Source organism: Protopterus annectens, chromosome 1.part0, assembly GCF_019279795.1.
Source record: "Protopterus annectens isolate FY-2018-M chromosome 1.part0, PAN1.0, whole genome shotgun sequence".
Lineage (NCBI taxonomy): Eukaryota > Metazoa > Chordata > Ceratodontiformes > Protopteridae > Protopterus > Protopterus annectens.
In genome coordinates this window covers 1212627828-1212641073 of record NC_056725.1, presented here as the reverse complement: position 1 = coordinate 1212641073, position 13246 = coordinate 1212627828, and positions in this window count along the sequence as shown.

The following is a 13246-nucleotide window of genomic DNA, read 5'->3' as shown; positions in this document are numbered from 1 at the left end:
ATGTAACCCAGGACGGCCCCCTGTACAACTAATGGAGAGAGGCTGCTCCTAAATACTCTATCCAATGCAAGGGTCCCCTGAAATTATCTATGGTAATACTCCAGTTATTCTCATTAGGGGTAATGCACAATTACTGACCATGGGATGGGTAAGGCCAATCTATAACTAAATGGGTTAGATTATTTCTAGCAAAATAATGGAAACTGGCTATTCTTAAAATGGCAGACAAGGACAGCTAGCCTAGTACTTATCTAAGAAACTATGAACCTATATACTCCATTAAGAGCCATCATTTTGCTTTTAACATGTCATCACTGAAAAGTCAGACCTCTGGTACTCATGAAGATAGTACACAGATGTACAAACTGAGTTACAATCATTTAGTTGTGATACTGAAGTACAACAAATTTTAGAAAATGTCTATATTTTTGGTTATTCCAGAAATATGAAAACATTTCTCAACAATACACTTCTTTGTAAAAATAGCTCAGAAAATAAAAACAATTTAGAAATTCAGAAAATGTAAAAATTCAGAGTATAATCAGTTTGAAACAGTATCATAAATAAATGAAAAGTTGGTACTAACATTTATCTGGAAAGCATAGCACTAACTTTTGGCCCACATAAATAAGAAAAGAAAAGCACTTACAAGTTCTGCTCATCTAACTGATCTGCTGTAATGTAGGACAAGGAACTTTGCTACATATGCTTGCTGTGGGGTGGGGGGTACATGCTCAGGTCGTACCTTACATTATGGTCCCCGATAATGAATGGGAACCAGATGATGAAGGTATCAGCTTGAAACATAGTGGACAGAGTAACTGAGGCAAGAAGTCTCCCTTTCATCTACCATGGGCATGCCCACTCTTAGCAAATGTCTACCATGCAAGGGAGGATACACAATAACAAAGAAAACCCTTGTTAGTAACCTTGATGAAGCAGCATACCGGAGATTAAACTTGTCTTCAGTAGACATCAGCTGCAGAAAGAATAATCTACCATACCAGTATGAGAAATCTGGCAGCTTCAAGTCTGGAAGGGAATAAACTGTGGAAGGAGATTTGGAGAGTGAAGGGAAGAGTAGAACCTGCAGCATTCTGTCTACCTTGTCACAGAGGGCAAAAAGAAAGAAAGGAAGAAAAAAACAAAGCGCTACAGAGGCGTGACAATCTGACCATTTTGGCAGTAATAGCCAAAAGCAGAATTATTGTGTTGCTTAACACAGGCCAGCACATTTACTAACTTCCATATCAGCAGGGTTATTACCATTAAAAGGGAAAGGCATGGAACTGTTAGCTGAAATAAATGTTATCCTTTTTTCATGTGTGTGCAGTTCTTCCTATTTCTAGAAAAGCGTGGAGAAAGATCCTCAATGCCCTAGCTATTTAGTGGCCAAGATGCTCTACCTTCATATTTTATGATGAAATTTCTCAGCCAAGAATATGCAGATATTTTCAGTAGGACAGAGTCCCTTAGTCACCTTTCTCAGTGCTTTACATAAAACTGTGCTGTACAGCTTATTATCTCTAATGTATTGTGTCTTGTGAAATAAGAATCAGTAATTAAGCAAACATAAAATGGACAAGAAAAATACATTTAACTAAAACATAAATGTGAGCATGTGGCCAGGGCATCGGGAACTTCCTCTACTCTTTTCAATAGGTGACGCAGGATCTTTTACATACACCTGAGTTATGACCAACTCATGCAGATGAGACATCAAGTTTAACACCTCATCCAAAGGATGACACATTGACGGGTGCAGCATCCCCTTATGCAGTGTCAGAAATTGATTTACCTGGTGTGGGAATAGAACTCACAGTCTTCTGCAAAGGTGAGTGTGCTATCTATTGTGACTGTTATTTTTTATTTTTAACAATAAAAACTGCAAAAACATATCAACAGGGAGTCCAATTCAAATGTGCAGTAATGGACAATAGACTGGGGGTTACAGAGAAATAACAGACCTGTGGGGGGTGACAAGGCATTATTTACTTGCAACACCCACCTAATAGGTGTTTATTGTATGTTTATCTAAATATAAAAAAATAATGCCTAGAAATTATAAGACTGAAAGGAAAACCCTTTTTATAAATACTTCATTGAGATGCTATGGTTTAGTGTTGTAAAAAACATAATGTTCCAGGAAGCCTGCAGTGTGGGTACAGGACTGTTGCTTATTAGGACAAAGCAAAAGTAGCAGGACTAACATGTAGAGCATGTTAGAATCCAGCCACTCACACACACACACACACACACACACACACACACACACACACACACTAGAAGGATAGCGTGGGTGAGACAAATGGGGCAGCCATCCTAGGGGCAAGGTGTTAGGGGTGTGTGATCAGCAGAAGCCAATCAGTTGGCAGGATAATGCATTAAGTTTTGTACCAGCATTTCTGAATGCAGATATGGAAATACTCTTTGTGGAGGGTTTGGTTGAAACATTTGCTTTATATGGGGTGTAACTTGTAGCAGACTGCTTTTTACATATTACTGGAACCTGTTTGCAGCAGTTTTAGAGCAGAAGATGTTTTAAATACAGATACATACACATGGTTTACATGTAGATACACACACACACACACACACACACACACACACACACACACACACACACACACACACACACACACACACGCACACACGCACACACATACACACACACACACACACACACACACACACACACACACACACACACACACACACACACACACACATTTGACTTGCATCCCAAAGGAAAAGAAAATTACAGTTATGATTGACTGTCTAACTCTAAGAAGAATAACAAAATATTCAGAGAAACCTATTATAAAACTGAGAAGATATTACATTTGTGTTATACCTACAAAGTGGACATCTGTTTAATGAAATTCTACCCTCCCTGAATTTCAGTAATTGCAATCATTCCAAGGTAGTGTTCTAAGATAAGATATGAAAGGAGTAAAGACATACAAACTGATAAACCGTGTGCAGATTCTAAAATTTATTCTTAGACACAACATATTACAGATATATTTGCAAAATCTTATGCAAAACAGTTTGGCTCCACAAAATGCATTTTAACTTGTCCTAGTGACATCCAGGTAATCCCAGATACTGGAATCAAATTAGATTATATTGAAAAAGAACTGCACAAACTGGCTCCAACAAAGCACAGGGAGGAGACGGAATTAGTAATAATGACCTGAGAACACTTCAGCAAGAACTTACAGTACCATTATATCTATTATTCACTAGGTCATATAAATATGGGGAGATTCCTCAAGACTGGAGACATGCACTTATTAAACCTGTTTTTAAGGGAAAGGGGAGTAGGACAAACCCAGAGTCATATAGACCCTTAAGTCTACTTTCATGTTGTGGAAAAATAATGGAGAAGGTAATATTGGAAAAGTTATTGTCAGAATTGGATAGGATGGGACTTGAGAACATTTATCAATATACATATGTTGAAAATAGATCTATTACCATCTGTAATAAGATGTTCTGTAACAATATAATAACAGCTATGAATGAAAATTTGTTCTGTGAAGTAATTTATAGAGATTTAACTTCAGCATTCGACAGGGTCATACACAAAACACTGATAAATAAATTAGAACAACTGGGTATTGATGCACTCTTGATAAGATGGATACATGCATGGCTTACAAATAGGACATGGTAATTACCATACAGCAACTGGACAGGTGAAATCCCTGGTTAACAGTCAGTGTGTCCCACAGGGCTCTGTCCTAGGCCCTTACATGTTTAGATTGTATCTTTCAGACCTAAATATTTCATCTGAAGTGTTCAACAGTATATATGCAGATGACCTTAAATTGGGTAAACTGATTACATGTGTTACAGATAAGGTATGTCTGCAAAAAAAACTTGACTAAATTGATCATTTGGGCACAAGAGAATTGTATGCTGATAAATACATCAAAAACTAAACATACAAGCTTTGGGAGACATAAACTGAAAGGTGAATATTTAATCCAGAACACAGTGATTGAAACTGTAGACTCATTTAAGGACCTGGGTAAATGGGTAGATCCAGCTTTGAGTTTTTCTAATCATATCAACCAGTTGGTTATAGAACTATAGTTTGTATAAAAAGATTTATAAAATCTAGGTTATCAAAAATGATGAAGTCATTGTTTGTTAGTTACATTACAAGGAAACTTGAATATGGAATAACAATATGGAAACCTTATAAGCATGAGTAAACTGGAAAGACTACAGTGGAAATATACCAAGGGCATCCATGGATGTGAAAATTTAAGTTATTATGAAAGACTAAAATATCTGAACTTGTACAGTGTCTCTCATAGATATTTAAGAGGAGATCTTATTCAGGTATATAGGGCATTTAGAGACAACTACTTCTAGGAATGTTTGGGGTTATCAAAATGTAGTAGAGACTCATCAGACAACCTCTATAGAAGACTGCATAGGAATGAAAAGTGTACTAATTGGTTCTCTGAGAGAGTAGCTGATGCATGGAACAGACTACAAGATTACATTAAAGCAAGTACTAGTTTAGATATTTTTAAGAGCAGCCTGGACACTTATTACGGGAACAACTGTTTTGGTATATTGGCAAGCTAGAAGGGCATTAATGCCTGTGCTTGAAATATGTTTATGTACGTACAAAAAAATGGTTAAGAAATTTTTGTCAGAAGAAGGACATCGACTTGATTACATCCTGGACTGACTATCTGAGCCAAACTGAATTATTTAACAGGGAAAACTTGGAAAATTATTAAGTAAGAAATTTTCTGAATTAATAATGCATTTTAGCCTGCAATCATGAAAAGATACAAACATGAAAAGAGTTTTTACTTAATCACTTGACAATTTATAGACAAGCTACACTGGCAGTCCCTGTTTAGGGGGTCATTTTATGATATTTCATATAAAGGGACCCCGTGCAAATGCAGCTGGACAGACATGAGTACCATATGAAAACAAATACCAGTGGTTGATCCAGTGGAGATAAATTACAAGAACGCTATTGCACATAACTCATGATTGCTGCAATACACAGTGGAACCAGAAATGAGCCAATACTTTTGAAAATGCATGGACTAGTTTTAAATGGATGGTCTTGACATGATGATTGGCTATGAACTGAAATTGCTGATAGGAAGGATCAACTGTCCACATGTTCAGAAACTTATTTTGTGACTTAGGCAAAGTGATCCCAATTAAGTTACATTCCATAGTCCTGGATACAGTGCATGAGAGGATATCTGCAAATGAGAGAAATTATATCCTTTTCTTGAAGTTACATCATCTTCTTCTTCTTTCGGCTTTTCCCGGTTAGGGATCGCCACAGTGGATCACCTATCCTCTCATGATTGGCAGGGGAGTTTTACGGTATCGAGTTAACAGCCCGGCACCCAACCTTCCACAGAAGGCACGCACACCCTCACACCTAGGGCCAATTTAGAGTGTTCAATCCATCTACAGCATGTCTTTGGGATGTGGGAGGAAACCGGTACAATAATGCACCAAAATGTGTGTATAATATGCATATGCTACACATGCATTCTACTGCAAATACACATAACTTATATAAACACATATACATAAAACTGCACACAAATGTGAGTATTTTTTCATTTGCACATAAAAATGTGTGTATATATATATATACACACACACACACACACACACACACACACACACACACACACACACACACACACACACACACACACACACACACACACACCTCCAGCTCACAGCCCTAATCACCTGATTTATTACTTCAGTTTAGGAAATGCATTTTAAAGAAACATTTACATATGGGCTTGTAATTCTATCAGTCATACATGTCTCATACTGTGAAGCCTCACAATTTTATGAAAAAGAACCACTGATTTACAAGGCCTTGCAGCAATTACAAGTACAAACATGGAATTGTAACTATTTTTTTTATATAAACAACTCCCTCCCCATCAATATTATCTGCTGGTCCAAAAGCATATAAAAATGACCTAAGAATGTTGCAGACACTGTAAATGTACTTCTCACCCTACTCTGGGAAGGGATTCGTACTTGGGTTCATCTGGTATTACTCACCTCACCAGCATAACAAGCAGTAAAGTACTAATCAAGAAAAGTGTTAACTGGAGCATTTCATATGTATATACAATATTGCCAAAATGACAGCAAACCTATTCATATTATTGCAGTGGATACTAAATAGCCCAAAATGCACCATTACCTGCACCCCTGCACCATCAGGTGTGGTCATCAGTACCAAGCTAATATATCCATACTAACTTCATGGGCCCTTTTATAAGCTCAGTGTTCTAACTCCAGTTGATGATACACTGACAATGACATCATCTAAGAAGACAATCACATTGTTGACAACAAGGTTTGCAAGGAGAGGTTTATAGGAACAAATGGTTAGTGGGAATAGCCTACAGTTCACATCAGAAGAGTTCAAGATATTTATAAAGAAAACAAGATTTAAACATTTCACATTTTGCTTCTCAATCAAACATCAAATTTACTGGCTTAAAGATTTGTACAAAGTTTTAAAAAGGTTATGGGAGTTGTCATTTCTGATTGTAAGCATCTGTATATTAAGGGACCAGCAATGCCACACATACCGTCTTGCTTCTAAACAGAAACTTATGCTCCAGACAATATTAAGATAAGGAGGAGCAAAGTAAGTTGAATAAAGAGATCCTCAGGGTAAGTCTAGTAGCTCCCTTAAGCAACATTGACATATTTATTTATACATAAATGTTATATGAAATTACAGTTTAAAATACCTGCAAAACAGATTGCGATCTAACTATATAAAATCTGCAATGAGGAAACTTGGTGGGCAGGTAACACACAGGAGCGCTAGCATCATGAAATATATAATGCAGAAAATATAGTTTGTAAGTAAACATGCATTTTTTAACAGGCACCCAGTCAAACTATTTTAACTAGTGTTTTACTGTTGGTGGTCATCCTGCCTGTTTGTCTCCATGAACAACGGCTGTATTTGGTGAGATTACAAATGCAGTGCGGTGATTTGAAGACTTAGTGAGCATTACTTAATTACGCTCTGAGTTACAGTACATCCACAGACAATACAAACATGCAGTGGGAAGGGCAACATTACATCCTGAAAAATTCTTGTAGACTATAACATCCTGCTTCCAGTCCTCAGAGACTATAGCAGCCTGCTTCCCAAGAGACACACATTCATAAAATGCCAATATAAGTCTGTCACACAGAAGCAGAATAGTGACATACAGATTAATTGTGGGGTCAAATGCAAGAGTAAAAATTAACTTTCAGAAACACTTCCACATATATCTGAATTCCTGTACACTGCAGAAAGATGCCATTCTGGGATCATTACATATGCAAAGGTAAGCAGAATTACCCGTTATACAAGACTAATAAAGCTGTGATGTTTTTTTTATTCTCTAAGCACAGCCTGATTTAGCAGGGGGGCTCATATTCACCAATGTATCAAAAAAAAATCCCTAAATATATGGAGGCATGCAACTGTACACAATTAAATACAAAGTGGTTTCAAGTAACTCACTGCTTTGAGAATATAAAGTTATGTGTTTCAGAAAAATTACACAGCTGTGGAAGTGTGTAGGACTCCAACCTCTGCAACCTTAACATACAAACTGAGATTAAGGAAGGTTATGCAGACACAGAATCTTGAATGCTGAGAGTAAAGCAAATATGGAAACAATCTGGAAAGCATTTAAACATATTTCCTATACGAATACTTATATTTAGAAACTCATCACCAACCTTAAATTATATTGTTTACATTTTTTTTCAAAGTACATTTTCTTTCTGTTAATTTCTGTTATTAATATCACAATATAATTACCTTAAACTCTAGAATCTGTCTAAAACAGTACATTGCATTCAGTGCATAAATTAAAAATATGCATCATTTTTTAAATGCACATAACAAAGCAGAGCAAAAATAGAATGAGGTGTAATACAGCATGCCTCTTTAATTAAAACAAGACACCTTTCAGTGCTGGAAAGTAATACATACCTGGATTAGGTAATGAGAACACAAGCTCAGGAGCTCCAGTAGCTGTAGATGGCTTCCTGCTACCAAGACATCATGGATTATTCCAGGCTCCAGTAAAATCTGCAATAAAATAGTCAAATGACAGATTTCCACATATAGTTCAGTACTACAGAACATTATTCTTTACGTGACCTTTATAACAACTTATTTTGTTACGTCCCATTTGTCGTTTAGTTTTAAAGTTTATCTCCTTAAACACAGGCTAGAATAAGGCTTGCTAATATGACAAATTGATAATTATCCATGTTTCATCAGAGAAGATGTCTACACTTGTGGGGGTCAGACCCATCGCACAACTTGGTCTTAAATTTTTTTATGCTTTTAGACCCTTTCACTGTAACCAGCTCTGTCTATTTTTTTGTTTCTCACTAAAGCCATCCTTTTTAGATGTAATCAAGTCAACAATAACCAGATTAGGACCTCTTTCATCCTTGCAAACGTTTTCAGAGTAGTGATTAAAGTCTTGTTTTAAATGGGAGATGGGAAGTAATATAGTTTATAACCTAGAACCACTGCAAGCTTCAGTACATCCCTCAAGCTGTTACCAATCCTTCCCATAATTCACTATCTTACTGCAGAGTCTAGACTTAGTTCCCACTATCCACAGGTGGCTCATGCGACTAAAGCATTTAGATAGGCCTGTGGAACAGTTGAGATGAGCTTCATATGACAATGTGGATTAGATTCTTTCAGATGTACTTTTATAAAAAAATGGATTGAGAACACACCTCTCAACTGTCCATATTTTCACAGAATTCCAGATTTTTGGCTCATATTTTTGGTCTGTTCGTCATAAAATTTGTTGTTTTATGGCAAATCATTGGGATGATCTGAGAACTAAAGTCACTAAATAATGACATACATTTGAATTTCAGACTTCAAACCCTTCAAGAATGCATGTTTAACAAGCCCTGTTACTCTAGCAACTTTCTAAATTAATAACAGCAACACTTAAAATAGGTCCCTATTTTTGGACCTCTGTCCTTCCATTTTGTCAGGCGTTGTCCAGATTTCTTGCACTATGAAGTTGAGAGGTATGACTGGGAATTTGGTTGGCTGGAGCAAGGAATGATATATTTACATATATATGTAAAGAATGTAGGGGTTTAGAAACTCTTTCTAAAGGTACAAGTCTGTGTCTAGAAATGGCTTGGCAGCATCACAGATGGACCACCTCCCCGTACAATTAGGAAAGTAATACACATTCTGCTAAAATATTTTGGGTTATAAATACATCGGTAGGATAATTAAGTCATACAACTAGACACAGGCAGTATGAAATGCAACCCAAAACATATTTCAATAGGAATATATTTTGTCATATGCATATAGGCATGCTGATTTTCTTTGGCAATTATTATGTTTCCTTTGAATATTACCTTGCCATGCAGATTTTTGCTTGTAATGCTGCCATATTATTTATTTTGCTTCCATTTACCTTGAGTACCACCTTGCTTGCTACTGTTTCTTTTGCATTTGTCACATAACTTTTTGGCAGAGTTTGCTTTAACTACACGTTTTATTTTGACAGACAGTTGCAGAGAAGGCAATTTAAATTCAGAAAGACATGAAGCAGGAATGGCATGGAGAATGGTTTCACAACAGGATCACTAAACAGGATTGCATTTGGTGACAGGCAGATACAGGGGCAGTGGCAGTGGCAGGGAGGATACAGAATGCCACATGGCAGGACATGGCAGGACATAGTAGTATAGAGTAAGTACTTATGCACCAGCAGATACACGGGGAGCCAAACATAACACATCAGAGATACTTCAGGTGCAGCTAACATTGGGTAAGACAATGATTCAGGTTGTAGCTTGCTATAGGTCCCAAACAATGTCTCAAGACTCACACTCCATGTTCCTAAGCACACTAGAGAAAAAACACTCTCATACTGGGCGACTTCAACTTCCCCTCCATTAGCTGTAAAACTACTCATGTACCAATGCACTTGCCCAACGTTTCCTGGAATTCATTAATTCAAATGCCCTGGACCAGCTCGTTCTTAACCACACTAGCGGAAGCAACATCCCTGACCTGGTCATTACTAAAATGGGCGACCGTTGCTCTACACCAGTAGTTAAATCCTCCCTGGTTATATCCAACCACAAACTAATCACCCAGGAAATCCACCCCCCCCCCCGCAAAGGTAACCACCACGAAAAACCTCTCCAAAGCTAACTTTGGGCTCCTAAAAACAGAGGTGGCTAACTTCATGGCACTCATGCAAATGGAGAATAGTTGCATGACCACTGAATCATACACCAATGCACTGTACAAACACGTACACATATGCATGGAACTCGCCATACCCAAGAGAACCAAGATGCTCTCCTCCAAAAAAAGGAAGCTAATCTGGTGGTCCCCTGCCATAAACAAACTCTACAACAGAAGGAGGAAACTGATGTGAAATAAGGTGAAGTCCCAAGATTGGAAAAACTCCTTTATCAGCCTCAACAAAAAGTTGAGATCCCTCATCAAATCCTCTAAAGCTAGCTATGAAAACAGAATTGCAGCAGATAGTAAAGACAACCACAACGCCTACTATAGTTATGTAAATAATCTCCATGGCAATACCCAGATTTGCTCTGAGCTACTGCACAATGGTACCTCTTATACCGAGCTGACAGATATTGCCAATATACTGGCTGACAGATTCAGTGCCAACTTTAACCCCTCTCCCCCCCAAAGGACCAATCACAATACCAGTAGATTGTCAGGCACCCAGTATTACTGTTGCACAGGTTAAAACAGCACTGTCCAAGGCCAAGAATACAGTTTTCATGGGACCTGACAATATCCCTGGCTGTGTTCTCATGAACTACAGAGTGAACTGACACCTCACCTTGTGTGCCCTGTTCAATCACAGCCTCACCTCAGACTTTGTCCATACCAAATGGCACACTGCTACAGTCATCCTCTCCACAAAGGAGGAGTGGCTACAGGCCCTGGGAACTATCACCCCATTAGCCTGACGAGTATGATATGCAAAGCTATGGAATGCATCATAATGGACCTAATAAACAAGGATATAGGGAATCTCCAAACTCTGGATCCCACACAGTTTGGTTTTGTGAAGGGTAGATCATGTCTGCTCAACTTGGTCGGCTTCTTTCAGTCAGTCACCAGAGCTGTGGATGAAGGCAAGGTGGTTCATACAGCCTACCTTGATCTGGCCAAGGTGTTTGATACCATTCCCCAATCAGGAATCATAGAAAAACTCACTAAGCTAGGCATCAACCCCTATATCACTAGGTGGGTTGCAAACTGGCTCACAGACAGAACCCACAGTGTGAAAGTTATGGACTTCAAGTCAGACTGCTGACCAGTCACAAGTGGAGTCCCACAGGGTTTGGTCCTGGGTCATCTCCTGTTTGGTATCTACTTCTCTGAAGTCCAGGCCAACACAAAGGGTCTCTGGCTGACAAAGTTCGAGACAATTGCAAGTTGGGAGCTATTATTAACTCCCCAAGTGATGTTTACATCCTACAGAAAGGCCTCACTGAGACCAAAGACTGGTGTCAGAACAATGGCTTTAAGCTGAATGCCAAACAATGTGTCGTCATCCCCTTTGGGAAAAACTCAGTTCCCATGAATTACCACATGAATGGTAGTCCACTGAGCACAGAAGGTGTTATAAGAGATCTGGGAACACAGGTTGACAGCAGCCTCTCTTTTGACCACCACATTGCCATTGTGGTAAGAAAGTCCTTCTATGTGGCACATCTCATTACTAAGGGTTTTGCATCCAGAAAGAAAGAGGTCATTGTCTCCCTCTACTCTTCCCTCATTAGGCCAGTCATCAAGTACAATTCCCCATTTGGCATGTACCTCACTAGACACCTGCAACAACTGGAGAGGCCGCAAAAGTACCTCACAAAGAGGATCCTAGACCTTAAACACTTGTCCTATATAGACAGACTCAAAACACTCCAACTATTCTCTGTCTCATATCATCTACTTAGAGGCGTTCTCTGCTTAACATACAAAGCCACGTCTGTTCCAGCTCTGTTAGAAATACTACAGCTAAAGAAATCCCAATCCCTCTGCACCACACACTCCAGTGACCTCAGCCTCATTACCACAATCAACAGAACATGCTGGAGGGACAGGTTCATAACCCAGAGACTGCCCTTGCTATGGAATAGACTTCCCATACATGTCAAACAAAGCACCTCACTGGCCCTCTTCAAGAGAAACCTTGATGAGTGGATGGGAAATAGAAAATTCACCCATTCACCCCGGGGATCACTCCAGTGGCTCTACTTGACAGAGGTACTGGGAACTAAGGTCGGGTGGCACAATGTCAGGGTAATCCTATGGGCTAGGTTTGTATAGGCTCCAGGGCCATTAGCCTAGTACACACCTATGAACCTATGAAAAGACCCACATTGAGAAAAAGCAAATAAAGTCTGAGGCAGGCAAGCAGGTTGGAAAGATATATCACAGGATGGGAGTCATGCCAAACAAAAGCTGGTAATTGCAGTGATGGTTTATGGAGCTGTATTATTAAAGCTAATGCGCAGGCCAAAATCTCACAAAGTTCCTCCATCCAAATACTAACCCCCTATATATATATATATATATATATATATATATATATATATATATATATATATATATGCAACCAAAGGCCTATATTACTGTCAAAACGTTGTATCTACAGCATGCAGATCAGACATACAGTTGGAACTATAGCGGCATGCATACATATAGTCATATGTATCATAGATACATCTGTCATGAATGTGGTTGTCAGGGTAGGATTCAACAAATATCACATACTAAATCAGCCCATATGTACTGTAGCTCATCCCACAAGTCATATGTGTCTCTGGATGGAATACGTGCCATGTTGTAAGCTCTCTGCTTGATGGCCGCAGAACAGTACACTCAGGTAACATTGTGATCATTTCTGTGGAGTGCAGGTTATTAGTGGTATTCATCTGCTAGTGAGTAACCTTTGTAAAGCATGTTACAGCTGCAGACATCCTTCTAATAATGAGGCATCTTTGCTTCTCTTTCTGGTGGTGGTGGTGTTACACCTACCTTCTACCTCATTTTAGGAAGGCTGTTGGTGTTTATTTATTACTGTCAATTTTTCTGCCAATTTTATTTCTGCAAATTGCCTACAAGCTGCGTGTTGCAGTATGCTTGATCTATGCA